Source organism: Nicotiana attenuata, chromosome 12 (genome assembly GCF_001879085.1).
Source record: "Nicotiana attenuata strain UT chromosome 12, NIATTr2, whole genome shotgun sequence".
Lineage (NCBI taxonomy): Eukaryota > Viridiplantae > Streptophyta > Magnoliopsida > Solanales > Solanaceae > Nicotiana > Nicotiana attenuata.
In genome coordinates this window covers 30,943,320-30,961,672 of record NC_032000.1, presented here as the reverse complement: position 1 = coordinate 30,961,672, position 18,353 = coordinate 30,943,320, and positions in this window count along the sequence as shown.

Here is an 18,353-nt window from a genome sequence, read left to right as displayed (position 1 = left end):
CCACGGCCACCTGATGCACCATGGGATGCTTGGAGTGCTGAATGAAACAGCCTGGGAGGATGACCTCTACCAAAAGTACCTCGACCTCTAGATGAGGCCCCATTGAATCCACCCGAGTGACATGGCCTCTTGTCAGACCCCTGACCACTCCCCTGAGCAAAACCATCTCAACTCGCCTGGCAACACTGGCTGCATCTTGGAAAGAAATCTCACTCCCAGTCTCCTTAGCCATCTGCAATTTGATAGGCTGAGCAAGTCCCTCAATAAACCTCCTCACGCTCTCTCTCGGTAGGAAGCAGGAGAATAACATGACGGGCCAGATCCACAAATAGAGTCTTATACTGATTGATAGTCATAGAACCCTGCTGCAGACACTCGAACTGCCTCCGATAGTCCTCTCTCTAAGTGATAGGAAGATACTTCTCAAGAAATAGCTGAGAGAACTAGTCCCAAGTAAGAGCCGGCAACCCAGCTGGTCTGGCCAACATATAATCCCTCCACCATTTCTTGGCAGATCTCGATAGATGAAATGCAGCAAAGTCGACCCCATTGGTCTCCACTATCCCCATGTTCCTTAACACCTCATGACAACTGTCCAGATAGTCCTGGGGATCCTCTGAAGATGTACAGCCATAGTGAACGAGGAAAAGCTTGGTAAACCTATCCAATCTCCACAAAGCCTCAGAAAACATAGCTGATCCGTCACCAATCTGTGCTGCAACACCCAGCGGAACTACCCTAACAGGTTGAGCTGCTGGAGTCTGAAACTGAGGAGCCATCTACTCTGGAGTGTGGGTAGCGGGAGTCTGTGCTCCTCCCCCAGCCTGAGAGACGGCTGGTGCTACAAAAATGTGTCGGCCTGTGCCACACTATTCATGAGGCCCATTAGGCAGACCAAAGCATCCTGAAGTATCGGGGTAGCGATGAACCCCTCTGGAACCTGGGCTGGCCCTGCTGGAACGGTCTGGGCTGGAGCCTCCTCATCAAACTCTACCAGAGGCTCCACCGCTAGTGCTGTGATCGGGTTCTAGGCTGAGCCCTGCCCTTGCCTCGGCCTCTGGCACGGCCTCGGCCTCGTCCTCTTCCCCTCTTAGGAGCTGCCACTAGGGGCTCTGGCTGCTGCTCAGCTGAAGAAGTGGTACGTGTTCTGGCCATCTGCGAAAGAACAAGAGTAGAGAGTTTCAATTAGCGTTGAGAGGACAAAATCGCACGACAGAGAAGAATAGAAGTGAAATTGTTCCTAAGCTCTGTAGCCTCTGGGGATAAGCACAGACGTTTCCATACTGATCCCTCAAACTCTACTAAGCTTGTTCGTGAATTGTGAGACCTAGGAAACGTAGTGCTCTGATACCAACTTGTCACGACCCGGAATACCCACCATCGGGACTGTGATGGTGCCTAACATCACACTTGCTAGGAAAGCCAACATTAGAGTTTTTATTAGCGAAATCCTTTACGCTTCAGTGATTAACAAACAAACTAAAATAAGTAGAGATAAATACAGAAGTAAGTAAATAGCCTCTTTGATTATATACTATTACTGTTACTACCCAGAATCAGGTGTCACCATCCACAAACATTCTAAGATTTTGCTACAAACATTTGTCCGACAAAAAATACAACTGTTTACGAAATAAGGAAAAAAGCAAAGTTTGGGGTATAGAAGGGAACGCCAGGGGTAGCGGACCCAACAGGACTACCTTGGGTCCCCAAACAACTGAATCCTACAGCCAACCTCTCGATCAGCACGAGCATGCTCCAAAACCTGCATAGGAGTCGCAGAGTGCAGTATCAGTATAACTGACCCCATGTACTGGTAAGTGCCGAGCCTAACCTCGACGAGGCAGTGACGAGGCTACGGCGAGGAATTTACAATATGACCTGCATACAATGTAAAATAAAATCAGAAAGAAGGACTGGATAAAATAAAGCAGTAACTTGCAAGGAATGAATACGGTTCTCAAAACATATCTTCAGTGTTCAGCTATAACCAATCCTTAAGTACAGTGTAAGACTATCGTTCAACAAACATAGTCAAGTGAATATATGAGCATAAAGATTGTTGTGGCGTGCAACCCGATCCCACCATATCACAATAACCACAATCACAGTTCACCCTTATGTCACCACAATCCACCCTTATTACACCTGTTGTGACGTGCAACCCGATCCCACCGTATCACAATAATCATAATCACAGTTCACCCTTATCTCACCACAATCCACCTTTATTACACCTGTTGCGGCGCACAACCCGATCCCGCCATATCAATATCATTTACTCAGCAAGTACAGAAATTACACAATTCAAATCACATATCACAAGGCTTAACTTCAAACCAAAGCATTTAGAAAGATTTTACACTAAGAATTTATACAAGTAATACTACTCAGTGAGACCAATTCATAATATGCCTTGAAAGTACCAATAACCAGCTCAAATAATAATAGGAGACAACGAAGCTACGAAAGAACTAACACTTACAACAAAAGATACAATGTCTAACAAGTAGCAATTAGGAATGGAATTATAAGTAAAACATGTAGTAGTTAAGGCAGGAAAAGACAATATAAGAAGGACGAGAAGAAAACAGGCAAAACAGATAAATTGGTGGTGCATAGGTACTCGTCACCTCACCAATAAATCGCTCACATGGGTTTCATATAGCAAATAAGTCAAGGGCTCCTAATCCCTCGATTCAAAGATAGACACGACACTTATCTCGCTCCGCGGGCCACTCAATGCTCAATTACCGCTTTTCCTCTAGTATCCACCTCCAAACCACTCGTATCTAGCCACAATTAACTCAATAACATAAATTATTGCTAAAGGAACCATTCTCAAACCTTCCCCCAAAAAAGTCAAAAAGCGACCCCGGGCCCGCTTAGTCAAAACTCGAGGTTTCGACCTAAATCCATTCACTCATTGACCCCCGAGCCCGAATATGTAATTAGTTTTGAAATCCGGCCCCAATTTGAGGTCTAAATCCCATTTTCCCAAAAATCCCTAATTCTACCCAAACCCCCAATTTCTACCATGGAAATCCTAGATTTTAGGTTGGAAATTGATGAAATGTGATGGGAAATTGAAAGAAAGTGGGTTAGGATCACATACCAAAGTTTTGGGGAAGAATTGGTCTTGGAAGAATCGCCTCTAGGGTTCCAGGATTTGAAAATGTGAAGAATGAATGAAAAATCCCATCTAACTTCATTTTTACACAGCTGCAGATGTCGCATTTGCGACCTGAGCTTCGTAACTGCGAAGCTCGCAAATGCAAGAAAAGCTTCGCAAATGCGAACTCCTCGCATTTCTGCTGCCTTCGCAAATGCAAACTATTGTTCGCAAATGCGACCTGAGGTGATCGCAATTGCGATCCTGATCTTCGCAAATGAGAAGTCCACCCCCCAACCCAATTGCTCGCAATCGCGATGAATTCTTCGCAAATGCGAGGCTCGCATTTGCGAGCCATACCTTGCAAATGCGAAGTCTGCAGACCTGAAGCACACCAACAGAAAATTCTAAGTTCAAAACACTCAGTAGCCTATCTGAAACTCACCTGAGCCTTTGGGGCTCCAAACTAAACACGCAGACAAGTTTTAAAACATCATACGGACTTGCTCGCACGATCAAATCGCCTAAATAACAACTAGGCTACGAATTTAGCACTAAATCAAATAAAATTCTCAAGAACACTTTAAAATTTCTATTTTTTCAACTGGACGTCCGAATCACGTCAAATCAACTCCGTTTCTCACAAAATTTCACAGACAAGTCTTAAATATCATAATGAACTTGTACCGAGCTTCGGAACCAAAATACGGACCCGATACCAATGAGCTCAAACATTAATCAAATTCTTAAAACTGTCTAATTTTCAGACTTTCAATTTTTATCAAAAACTTATTTCTCGAGCTAGGGACCTCGAAATTCAATTCCGGACGTACGCCCAGGTCTCATATTCGATACGGACCCACCGGGACTGTCAAAACACGAGTCCGGTTCCGTTTACTCAAAACGTTGACTGAAGTCAACTAGATCAACTTTTAAAGGCAAAAATTATTATTTTCATCAACTTTCAACATAAAAACTTTCAGGAAGCACGCCCGGACTGCGCACGCAAATCGAAAAAGGTAAAAATGAGATTTTAAACGCCTCGAAACATAGAATCGAGTTCTAAAACATAAGATGACCTTTTGGATCATCACATAGGCTAGGGGGTAGTCCAGAGTTTTTCCCTCTTTGTACCGGGTAGCCTGATAGAGTTTTGTCTAGGTCTATTAGTGGTCTATGTTGTGTTCACACTATTTTGTTGTTTTGCACAGTATTGTGTTATTTCCTTTTCGCTTATTTGTTGTCTCTTAAGATGCTATTATTACTTTTCTGGCTTCTTTTTTTGTTGTTACAGACCTTTTCTCTTGTTTCTTTTCTGATATTATTTTCTCTTCTGTTGAGCCACGGGTCTCCCGAAAATAGCCTCTCTACCCTTCTGGGGTAGGGGTAAGATCTGCATACACTCTACCCTCCCCAGACCCCACTATTAGGATTTTACTAAGTATGTTGTTATTGTTATTGTTGTACTTAGATTTTACATGGGTAATTTACTTATCTCATAAAGATGAAACTTTGATATTTTTTGAAATTTTCTGCAAAAGAATTGAAAGAGAAAAAGGGTATATGATCACAACCATCCATAGTGACCATGGAGGAGAGTTTAAAAGCAGATCCTTTGAAGAATCATTAAAGATAAAGGGTATATCCATATCTTCTCAGCCCTAAGATTACCCTAACAGAATGGGGTAGTTGAGCGCAAGAATAGAACTCTACAAGATATGGCAAGAATAATGATATTAGCATATTCATAGCCAAATCACTTCTGGGCAGAAGCAGTTAGTACAGCATGTCATATTCTCAACAGATACCCCATAAGACCTATTTTGAAGAAGACTCCATATGTATTATGGAAAGGTAAGAAGCCAAATATTGGCTCCTTTCACCCGTTCGGAAGTAAGTGTTTCATTCACAACAAGGATAACCTTAGAAAATTTGATCCAAGGAGTGATGAAGGTATTTTTCATGGTTACTCAATTAATAATAGATAATTTAGAATTTACAACAAACTACATTATCTGTAGAAGAATCATTGCATGTTATATTCGATTAAAATAACTCTATGGCCGAAAAAGGAATCATTATAGGTGATGAAGACACTAGCGAAGAAGTATCACAGACAAATAAGCCACAGAAGTTGATTGATATCCCAGCCATAGTCACGGATTCGACTAATGAACCTGTGATCAATCCTGCTGAACGACAAAATGAGTTGACTACTTCTATAGTTGGAACCCGACTGAATGAATGGAGAAGCGAACCTGAATATCCTCAAAAGTTCATCATAGGGAATCCAAGCGAATGGATAAAAACCAGAGGGTCTCTCAAAAAGAAAGCAAATATTGCACTCATCCCTCAAGCAGAACCAAAGAAAGTTGACGAAGCCCTAAAGGACTCCAGTTGGATATAGGTGATGCAGGACGAACTTGATCAATTCGACAAAAACCATGTTTGGGAATTATTACATAAGCCTACAAATGCTACTGTAGTCGGAACAAAGTGGGTATTTCGAAACAAGCTAAATGAAGAAAGAAAGGTAGTAAGAAACAAAGCCAGGCTAGTAGCTCAAGGCTACTCACAGCAGGAAGGAGTCGACTATGATGAAACCTTTGCACCGGTAGCACGGTTAGAATCAATTCGTATATTGCTTGCTTATGCATATTTCACAGGTTTTAAACTATTTCAAATGGATGTCAAAAGTGATTTTATAAACAGTTTCATTGATGAGGAGGTATATGTAAAACAACGTCCTGGATTTGAAAACTCACAATTTCCTTATCATGTGTATAAGCTAGCTAAAGCTCTTTATGTACTCAAACAAGCTCCTCGAGCTTGGTATGAAAAATTGAGTTCCTTTTTAACTAATCATGGGCTCACTAGAGGTAAGGTGGATAGTACTTTATTTATCAAGAGATCTACTGAAGGTAATCTTATTATTCAAGTTTATGCAGATGATATCATATTTGGTAGTACTAATCTTCTTTTGTGCAAGGATTTTTCAAATATCATGCAAAGTGAGTTCGAAATGAGTATGATGGGGGAGCTCACATTTTTTTCTTGGACTACAAATCCATCAATCAGAAAGTGGAATATCCATCTGCCAAACCAAGTATACAAAGGAATTTTGGAATGAGCAATGCCAAATCAATTCGAACTCCTATGGGTCCTTCTACATGTTTAGACAAGGAAGAACAGGGAAATCGGTAGACAAAACCAAGTATCCTGGAAAGATTGGATCTCTACTATATTTAACGACTAGTCAACCAGATATCATGTTTAGTATTTGTAAATGTGCCAGATTTCAGTCAACTCCTAAAGAGTCTCACTTAACATCAGTAAAGCGAATTATTCACTATCTCATTGGAACCACCTCTTACGGACTTTGGTGTCCTCGCTCTAACAATTTTAAACTTGAGGGTTTTTCAGATGCTGATCTTGCACGTGAAAAGGAAGACAGAAAAAGCACAACTGGGACTTGTCAATTACTGGGAAAAGCACTAATCTCCTGGAACCGCAAAAAACAAGGATCATTAGCTCTTTCCACAACTAAAGCACACAACATTACAATTGGACAATGTTGTGCTCAATTACTATCTCATCAATTGGGTGACTATGAATTATTTTTTAAGCATGTTCAAATATTTTCTGATAATTCTAGTATTATGTGTCTATCAAAGAATCATGTGCATCATTCTAGAGTTAAGCATAGAGATATTAAGCACCATTTTATTATAGATCATGTTCTTAAAGGCAACATAGAATTATTGTTTGTAAGTTCCACCGATCAATTAACAGACATATTCAAAACCCCTGCTAGAAGATAGATTTTGTGCATTACAAGACTCTCTTGGAATTATTTCTATAACACATAATTTTAGGGCCTTTGTGGTATTTTTAATTTTAAAATTTTCCTTAAGTGTGTAAGGTGTATTAATTGTGTGTCTATTACTTTTTCTTTTTCACACCTTTTCAAACCTTTTCAGAGACCGGTCAATCATCGCATCAAATCTCTGACGCCTTTTCATCTGTGCTCAACCGCCGTTTATCACCCTTTTATGTTCAAAGTTTCTTCAATCCCTCTCATATTGTTTGTATCATCACTCCCCTATTCCAAACCCTACCATGGCAAGGCACTCTAAAAACCCCTCTGCTTCCACCCGCAAAAGCACTCGCTCTGGGGAAAAACCCTCTTCTCAACCTCCTGAACCAGTCAATCTAGGATCGGACCACTCCGAGAACTTTTCCTCCTCTCATGATCTCTCAGATGATACTCGCAGTCTTAACGAAAGGACCTAGGAAAACGACCCATGGCAGATCCCCTTGAAATCTTCACTCCCAAAAAGCCCAAAACTGACCTCTCCAGTTCTCTTGAGTCTGACCTAAATTTCTGAGAAACTCCAAATAGGGATGCCTTCATTGCTTTCAAAGACAAGCTTGTCGCTCATGGCAGAGTTGTCGATTTAAATGTCATGGACATCCTTAACTGCAAAGTGAAGGAACTCTTCGACTTCCAGGGTTGGAAAAATTTTCTCCTTGCCTTCTTCAATGGTATATGAACCCCTTGCTAGAATGTTCTATGCTAATCTTCGCTCTAGCAAACCTGATAACCTAGAAACCTTGGTTCTTGGGAAACGTATTGTTCTAGACTGTGCACTGTGATACTATTTTTCAATGTAGTTGTTCTGGTTTTTCTATGCTCTTTAAGAATACCTGGCCTGGGGACTTTGAAATCTCTTTTGATCAAGCTAAAAGGTGTATTGCTGAATCACCCTCTGACTCTCTTCCTAGACAACTAGGACCCAGTGATGTCTGTTTTAAAACTCGTGTCTTAGCACATATTGTAGAAACCACTCTTCTTCCAAGAACATGATCCCTCTCTACCTTCTCCCAGCGTGATACCTTCTTAGTTTAGTGCCTTCTAACTAAGTACAAGGTCAAGTTGTATTCTTGGGTCATCAATTTCATGCTAGAAAGTGCCGATGATCCCACAACTCTTCCTTATGGTATGGTTATCACCCAACTGCTAGAAGCCAACAACATATCCCTTATTGACCATCCCTACATCATTGTCACCAAATCTTACAATTCCAGGGGATTTGCTAGCATGGTTTATATTTCTCTAAAGGGTGCCTGGGTCAAGAAACAAGAAGGTGAAACCAAGAATGTCCCCTCCGTTCCAAGGCAAAAGCTCCTGTATCTCACCCCAGTATAAGTGATTCTGACCTCTTAGAAAAGCTTGTTCCATCAATGAAACAATGTCTGTCATCAAGAACTCCTTAACCTCTATGCAAGCAAAATTGAAGATATACATGGAATGGCAAAGAAGACAAGGTCCGACGTGTCTAAGATTCGAGTGCAAAATCTCAAGACTGCAGAAAAAGCAGTAAAGGCCTTCAAAGAGATGCACGACAGAATTGATGGGGTATCTGTCACACTGAATTCTAGCTTTGATCGCCTCAAAGAGGCAGTTTGCAATACCCTTACCTACTTTATGTGTCGATGATATTTGGTTGTTTAAGACAATTTTCTTTTTGCTTTGTTTTGCGACTGATGATTCAGTCATGGCTTATACTCTTAGGACAAATACTTTTAATTTCCCTGCTTTTATTTTGTATTTTTTTATAACAAAGGGGAGAAATAGTAAGCAAGCTTAAGGCCTGCGTTTCTTTGTATTCCCTACTGCTTCCGTGTTCTGTATTTTGTTCACTGTTTTCAACTTGCAGGTACATCATACGGTATACAACTGAGGGGGAGTCGACTACAAATGAGGGACAACAGAATGTCCAACTGAGGGGGAGTCGATTACAAATGAGGCACAACAGAATGTCCAAATGAGGTGGAGTCCACTAGACACATCTACCAAGAAATGAAGAGAGTTGACTACAACATACTCAAGGCAGCTGATCAACAAAGAAGTATTCTAATTGTTATTTTGTCATCATCAAAAGGGGGAGATTGTTAGATCTCAGTTAATTTCAGTGATGCAAAATAACCAATTATTCCATATGTGCAGGAAAAGATTCTGAGCAATAAACTGGAGGCAAAAATTAATCCAACGAAAAAAGGAAAGAGAACCGGAAAAATCAATCAAGGAAGATGGCAAAATCAATTAAAAGAGATATTATATGAAGAATCTCAATCAAAGGAGATTAAGAGCACGAAATCATTAGCTAAAGATTCTCCCTCTTAAAGACGCCAATCGAAGGCATCAATCAAGGGATTTGGCAACGGAAATATTTTCTCAATTAAGGAAGAAATCATTCAAGTCCGCGAGTCAAGGCAAGTCAACAGAAGAATCAATCTCGGAAAGAATCAATCTAAGATTCCGTCTGAATACAACTCCCTTGGGTTCGTAATCTCTCAAAAAGATGTACAAGACTTGAAGGCCTCGAGAAGTATAAATACCTACTGCACCAGCCTTGGAATGATATACTTTGATCAAACCAACTTCAATTTCGCTATTCTACTTCAAACAAATAATTGTAGTCTGCTTTAGATTTCCTGTATAACTAAGAGGAGAAGAGAGAGAGAGAGAGAGAGAGAGAGAGAGAGAGAGAGAGAGAGAAGAACACTGGTGAAGGGATTGTATCAATTATAGAGAGAAGAACAAGTGACAAAAGTTGTTGGTGTATAACAACACCAAGTCATCTGTACTAAGACACTTCATACTTGAAAGAGATCACCCTTGCAACCTAAGGGTACTGGACGTAGGATTCACTCTGAATCCGAACCAGTATAAAAATAAATTGTGTCATTTTCTGCAATTTATTTTGTACATTCTGTTCCTGAAAAGTCCAGTCGACTAGAACGCAAATTAGTCGACTACCTCGAAAAAGAAAAGAAAAATTACAATTAACCCCCCTCCCTGTTGGCGTCGAAATAACATGGTTCATGCGGAAACTAACAATACAAAGCTTGGTGGACGATAAATCAGACGACAAAAGAAAAATATACTAAACTAAGCATAATAGTTTATAATTGTTTGGTCAATTGATCTACATATGACAAAACTAGTATAAACGAAGAAAAACTATCGAGAGAAAAATCTCCCCCTAAACAAAACTCTTTAATGACTACATTGTGGATATTTTTTTTGGTGCTCTTGTGAGAAGTAGAGATCCTTAATTTATAGATGTGCAAAACTTGTCTTCCAAGAAAAGGATAAGACATATTGAGGAGATTAATCCTTTTAGGAGTCTTCTTCCATTCCATCAAGAAAGAAAGTCCTAATAGACTAGAAATTCAGGGCAAATCCTAACAATCTCCGCTTGGCCTGAATTTTCTTGACAAAGTTGATTCACCTTCTTCACATAATCTTCATCACTGCTGCTTGCCATGATTAAAAATCGGCATATGTTGAAAATCTTGGTATTGGTTAAAAAAAGCCTAAGTATGGGTTAAAAGGAGCCCACGTGTTAAGAATAAATATGGGGTAAAAGAAGCTCGTGCATTAAAAAGAAGCGTGAGTTAAAACTGGCATTAGAACTCATGCGTTGCAAGTAGGCATGACTTAAAACTGGCATTGGTTAAAAATAGCCAAAATATGGGTTAAAAAGAGAGATGCAGCAGCAGGCGTTTTGAATACAATTGTGATTGTAAATTTATCTCTAATATGCTGAATAAATCTTCATTATCGTCTTGATCTAAAAACGCATTGAATCTGTCTTCAACCTCGTTCAACCGTTGACTCTGAATCATTGGCTCTGATACCACTTGTTGGGTCGAAATAACATGGTTCATGCGGAAACTAACAGTACAAAGCTTGATGGACGATAAATCAGACGACAAAAGAAAAATATACTAAACTAAGCATAATAGTTTATAATTGTTTGGTCAATTGATCTACATATGACAAAACTAATATAAACGAAGAAAACTATCGAGAGAAAAATCTCCCCCTAAACAAAACTCTTTAATGACTACATTGTGGATATTTTTTTTTTGTGCTCTTGTGAGAAGCAAAGATCCTTAATTTATAGATGTGCAAAACTTGTCTTCCAAGAAAAGGATAAGACATATTAAGGAGATTTAATCCTTTTAGGAGTCTTCTTCCATTCCTTCAAGAAAGAGAGTCCTAATAGATTAGAAATTCAGGGCAAATCCTAACACTCCCCCCTCTTGTACTTTCAACTTGCACCTCAATTAATTATACGAGATATGTGCTACTTTTCACCAGCACAGATATCGGCTGGAAGCCTTGAAACCTGACATTTCTTCTTCTTTCTTTTCTCATTTCAATCATTTACGTGGTGAAGAAACGTTTCTCCATATGCTTGCAGAATTAATCTATTTTTTTTTCTTTTCTCCCACAACTTTAAAATTTCTAGAAGAATCAAATCTGTTAAGGAGTTAAATTTGAGATCCTGACAAATTTCTTAGCGGAAAACTCAATCAACTCATAATTAATGTCGATTTTGTATTCGAGTTACTATTCATTCAACTTCAAAATATCCCCACTAGTGCAATTTGACTTTATATTAGTGTAATGTGATTGCTTGAAGATGCTCTCACCAGTGAAATACAACTGTGCGTGCAGTCCAAACAATGGACATATTGTGGGAGGAAATTGCATGATTTCATCATCATACTAAACCCTTGTTGTCCCCAGCTTGAGGACTTTCAACCACCTCCATTATTTATGGACAATTATATTTACGAATTGTACCAACTCTATTCCATTTTATGTGACAATATTTTCAAAAAGAATAACATATATTTATATTTGAAAACAATTTCATTTTAGATTTTTCATTTACTCTTAATTACTTGCTTTTATAGCCTTGAAAATATTGTTGCAGGTTTAAGACTACAAGTTCAAAGTCTTTTTTCTTTATTAAACTCTCTGCTGAATCAAACTCATTCACATAAATTAAAACAGAGATAATATAACCATCGGGAAGTTTCTTTTTGTTCTATAGTGAAGTTTTTTCAAGAACCTATCAAATCTTGAACACTATCTTGTATTCTTTTAGTCATGTGTTTTGCGAATCAAGTGCAATTCAATCAATTAGTTGTGTTGTCTTTGGAGGGATTATGGTTAGATTTCATTGTAGTGAGACTATGGAACAGCCAACAACCTAATTTTCAACACTTCTGCATCTATTATTTCTGAAAAGATCATAGGTAGTTGGGAATTGGATTTTCTCAAAATACATATGCGAATAGAAATTGTATCTTAGGAGGCCAAAAGCCAATATATGTAAGATTTTTATTGCTTTCTATTATTAGGTTATATCCAAATTCCAAACAACCATCCATTTTTTGTATTTGCCATTTTTCCAAGGACCACTAGACACTTTTGTATTCAATCATAATCACCATTATTGTGGCCAAACCCTAGTTGTGGTGTATTTATTAGGTTTGATCTAGAAATGTACAGAGAATTAAGGTTTCCACTTTTCTCTCAAACTTGATCTATAGTTTTTTTCTAATTAATTAATCACCGACTGTAATTTCTTTGAAAACCCTAGTTTTCCTCAAGTTACATACTAATTATAATTGTTCATGATGTAACATTGGAAAGGTAATATACCATTAGAACAAGCTTGAAGAAATAGGTTGTGACTTTTCGAATCCAATTTTTATGAAAAATTTGCAGTGGGTATTATTTAGACTAGTAAAACAATATATGGAGGTTGTCAAAAAAATTTGAAGTCATCATTGGGTGGAGATTTGGATTGAGTTTGAACAAGAATTGCAAAAAAAAATTGCATGAAGAAGTTTGGCTATGTAGCTAGCGACATGTTATATGTGCTATTATACATTTTTATACATGTTATATATTTTTATATACTTTTATACAAGGTAGATATATTTTTATATAATTATATAAATAGTATATAAGAGTGTATAAATATTATTGCAATAAAATATTGGCTATGGGTAACTAGAAAAATATGATTACGTGAGTGCAAAGTGTTGTGTTAGGATGTATAGTTTTGAAAATTTCGCTAAAATCATCCCCCAAATTATGCACGTAATTTAGCGCATAGTTGAGTATTAGATGATTAATTAATAATACTAGTTGGATTAGAAGAGCAACTTATACCCTCAAATACTAGCTAATGCAAATCAGCCAATCGCACAAATAAATCCATAGTATTGGAATATTAATTACGAAGGTTAAGAGGTGCCACTTGCATTTGTATATGTTTTATGTATAGTGACTCCAAGAATGAAACCACTGGGATGTTAATTGTAAATCGATAATGAATAAGACTTACTTGAAAAATACTTACTTAAGAACAAAAGCAACAATTTAATTAATTATCTGAAAGAAAGAATATATATAAATCATTGGGGTTATTGTCGTTTTTCCAATTTGCAATACAGAGTCTATCAATTTTAAATCTAGCATACAGATATCAAAGTGTTTGTTTGGAAGAAAACCGTGGATTACCCTAGTTTTCAATCCCACAATATTGGCAGAAAACCATTGGCTCATTTATTAATGAAAGGCTTATAAGATCTGTTATTTCTTGCTTGTTTAATTTGTTATTGAACTTAAGTAACTTTTTTCAATATATAAAAGGATGATAATGCCTATAGATGTGATGAACTAAGAAACGAACACATGGATTCACAAGCTACTTCAAAAGGATAAATCACACATAGGTTAAAGAAAGTTACAAAAATACATTTAAATGGAGTATTTATATTCAAATATTTTTAATCTCAAAGTTATATAACTTGAATACAGGTCGAGATTATTATGAGTTGTTTAGGATTGAGTTTGGCGCTAAATATTTGGTTAAGATATGAAGTTTTAAATCCCGAGCAGATTTGATTCGACCTTAAACTTTTAAATTTGTGGGGAGAAGGAAAAAATAGGTAGACTCGAAAACAAAATGTGGTTCATTTCGACTCAAAGAACCAAAATGTGTGGTGAAAAAAATTAGGCATCATAATATATATAACGCCCTAGCATACCGCACTATACCTTAACGGTCGTTTGTCCGTTAAGGTATAGTGCCCTAATATAAGGCGCTATATTTAAACTCAAATGGGCGGGAAGGTATAGCGCCCTTATGCAAGGCGCTATAGTATAGTGTCATTTTCCACCGCGCTATACCTACATAAATAAACGGGCCCTTCTGCTTCCCCACCAAAACAGAACCCTTCTCCCCAACCCCCCCCCCCACCCCCAATTAGAACGATAACAGCGGTCCCCCTCCCCCCATTTTTAACCAAAAAAAAAATTCGAGTGGAGCCCACCCGTCCCACAAAAGGTGTAGATTCTCGGTCTCACATCCTAGCTAGGGCGTGGGTTGCTCGTTTCGGCTCCAAATCACCAAATCTTCAAGTTTCCAAAAAATTAAAATCGAGGTATTCTGACTTAGTTTTTGTTAAAACTCATGTATAAAAAATGCCTATTAATTATTTGTTACTGTGCTCTATGTTATTCATGATTGTTTTGCGAAATAATTAATTTGTTATTTTTATCCGAATTTTATTATTAGTGTGATAAAAAAAATTAGTAAAATATAGAAATTATTATTAGTTGTTAAAAAAAATATTAATTAGTTACTTTTTACTGTGGTATATATTTTTCGTGATTGTTTTGTGATTAAATTAATTTATTATTTTTATCCGATTTAAATTATTTATTTGCTAAAATACTAGTAAAAAAGATAAATTTTTATTTTAGGAATAATTAATCTTATTTAGATGTTATTGTTGTACATATATGAATATGTGACTTTTGTTCCCTATAGTGGTATCTTGTGCCCTAATGTAGTGCTCGTATTTGTAATGTAGTGCCCTTTTAGAGTAAAATGTAGTGCCCTTTAGCATATTATCTTTATTGTTATTGAATTTAATCATTTAATTATCTGTTAAACCCAAAAATATCTTTAAAAAGCTGATAGTTCAAACATAAACTCTCTCGAATTCAAGTCAACAAATGTAAGAAAATAACATGAGAAAAAAGCAATATTTGTCAAACTAAGTATTGTTATATGAATATTTAATAATTAAATTAATAATTAATTATTTAATTTATTACAGTAAAAAATAGGTGAGTAAAAAAAAATATATAAAATAATAAACTACCATATAAAATAACAGATCCGTTGAGTAATAAATTGGAGAAATTTTTTCATCCTGAACACAAGAACATTGGATTCCTTGGTGCTATTGGGCCACAAATATCGAGTCCGGAACCAAAATATAGTTTATTTGGACTCAAAGTAAGTATTGGTTATATAAATATTTAATAATTAAATCATGCATAGTTATAAAAATTAATTATATAATTTTATTATAGTCAAAAATGGGTGAGTAACAAACAAATATATAAAATAATAAACTAACAAAGATGTTAAGCAATGTAAAAGAAAAATACTTTAATTAATATTGTTCAATTTACAATAGTCATTATGGAGGTTCTGCCTGTGCATCCCGGACCTGCCTCGCTAGAGCTAGTGTTGCTACAGGCCGAGCATCGGTCTTCGTACATATGGGATGGGTAGTTATTGGCCCAGACATTCCGTGCTAGACGAGTAGACGATATGTGGGACTTTCTTAGGGCCCACTATCTCCATCCCCGTATAGTCCGACGCCTTCAGGATACGAGTTTCTATAAGGTTATTGAGATCGGCCGGTTGTAGCTAGATTGATCGTTGATCACGGCTTTGATAGAGCGGTGGCGACCGAAAACACACACATTTCATTTACCCATTGGCGAGGCTACTATCACGCTTCAGAACGTGGAGGTTCTGTATGGGCTGCCGGTTGATGGTCATCCTATAGCTTTACCGCATGCTCTCAGAGATTATACGGGAGTACAGTACCTGGAGATGTTGCAGCGGCTCACCGGTTTCCAGCCAGCGGAGGACGCTGCATTGGTTGGGGCTAGTCGTCTGCAGTTGACGCCCGTCCGGCTGCATTTGGAAGCGATGCATGCGGACATTATGGATGATACACCGGATCTTCATATTAATCGGTACACGAGATTGTTGATGCTGCTTATGTTTGGAGGAGTATTGTTCCCGAGAAATTCGGGAAACCTAGTCAGCTTGAGATTTCTTCATCATCTTGAGCGGCTAGATGATTCACCTGGTTACAACTGGGGTGCAGCAGTTCTTGGTTACTTGTACAGGCAGATGTGCCGGGCTAGCATAGACACCTAGCGTGACGTTGCTGGACTTTTGCCGCTGCTGCAGGTGAAAACATAGTCAATTATTTTCATGATTATAACATACATAGTAAAAATATACCTTAAATTTTACGTCCAAATTGTATATTAGGTTTGGGACTGGGAGCGGCTCCTGCAGTTGCAGCCACCTCTACCACCCATCACTCCGGGTGCACCACCTCCACCGTTTCTCCCTTTTGCTAGGAGGTGGGTTGATAGGCGAGGCTACGGACGCGAGTTCGAGGCTCGACATAATCTCCTCTATTGTAGGGATTTGTTGGATTTGCTGGAGGGTGCGCAGGTAAATGTATACTTAAGTTTACTTGGCCTGGCATTATATGTCTTGCGAATTCTCACGATTCCTATTTTTACTTAATAGTTCATTTGGAGGCCATACACCGACGAGCTAATAGCTGGTTTGCCCGATTATTGCTCGACCTACCGACTTATATGGAGCTCTTCCGTCCCGTTGATGTGTCTCGATATTGTCGAGCATCATGCCACCGAGCGAGTCCTTCGCCAGTTTGGTCGACCGCAGCTTGTACCTGCTCTGCTCGCTTGGCTTAGGACACATTACCAGCGGGATGATCATTCCAGGGTTGACCAGACATATGTGGCTAGTTAGAGGCGCCGATCGAGATTTGGGACCAGCGGCATGACCTGATTCCGCCACCCCCTCCACCTGAGCATACGGATGGTGAGCATGAGTATATGGGCTGGTACCGCAGCGTTACCTGACTTTTCATCGGGAATCCCGTTCATCGCGCTGTCGATCGATACGTTCTATACGCCGGGAGGCATGAGGCACTGGTATGTTATTTAATATACTTACTTATAATGTTAACCTAGCGTTCCATAATTAATATTTTGCGTATTGTGCAGGCTATCGGCCTACATCTGTTCTACCAATTGGAACTGCAGATGCAATAACATACCGGCGAGGGAGCAGCCGCTTTGCACGAGTATGGCCGACAAGTTATAGATCTGGCTTCCCAGACATTGAGGCGAGCCCGAGATGATGAGCGCTTACGAAACGAGGCTGATTATGTGGCGCCATAGTAGTATCATCGTGGGCCAGCAGTGGAGCCTGAACGTGATCGGCATGGCAGGCGTGCCCAGAGAGGTAGGGGTGTCCCACGAGGTCGTGGGGGTCGGCGAGGAGGTGGTCCCTAACAAGGTAGCGTTGACGCACCTGTTGAGGATGTTGGAGTTGATCAGCCGGGTGACCACCCTGAGGCAGACCATGCTCCTAGTGATATGCCGTTATTCAGACTGCAACTTACTCTAGGGACTTCGCAGGTGATCCTGTCAGCTCCATTGTTGATTGCGGGCATGGCCATTATGCGACAGGAGTGGGATCAGTATTTTGCTGGTCCTCTAGAGCCATTGATGGTTGCTGATGATCGTCCGGCACGAGATATGGATAGTGGGCGCTGACTGAGTTATGGCTCACCATCGAGGGGTGCTAAGGATCTTTCATAGCATTTGGTTAGTTTGTATTACTATTATTTATATTTGTTTTTATCTCATTGATTAATCATAAATATCTAAAGTGTTTTTTTAAGGCATTATCCTCGCCAGTCACGGAGGCCACTTTGTGCGATACTGACATGCCTGAGACGGATGACTATATTCAGGAGCCCGTCGAGACCATGGTAAGTCAATTTTAAATTTTTTTATCTAACACGTACATTACTAATACATATTTCATATACTAAAATATCTTATTATTCTATAGGTTACTACTGGACCGACGTCCCCTTCTACCAAGTCTGCTAAGGTTACTGACGATCATGCTGCAGCGCATCCTCCGATAAAGAGGCGACGTGATGAGGATGATCCTGATAATGTAGCCGGGCAGGATAGGATGCGCCTCAGGCTAGCCAATGCTTTAAAGCATACAGGCTGTGGGACACATTGACATTTTTTTTTATTTTATGTACATATGACATTCAGTAAATAATAGCAACATTATTTATGGTTTACATTATATGCGCATTACGTTTTTATTTCTCGTGTTCTTTGTTATTTTAATAGTACAACACAAAAACAAACATAGCAACTTAACATAATTTAAATTCGGTGCAACTAATGAAAATAGATGGCATA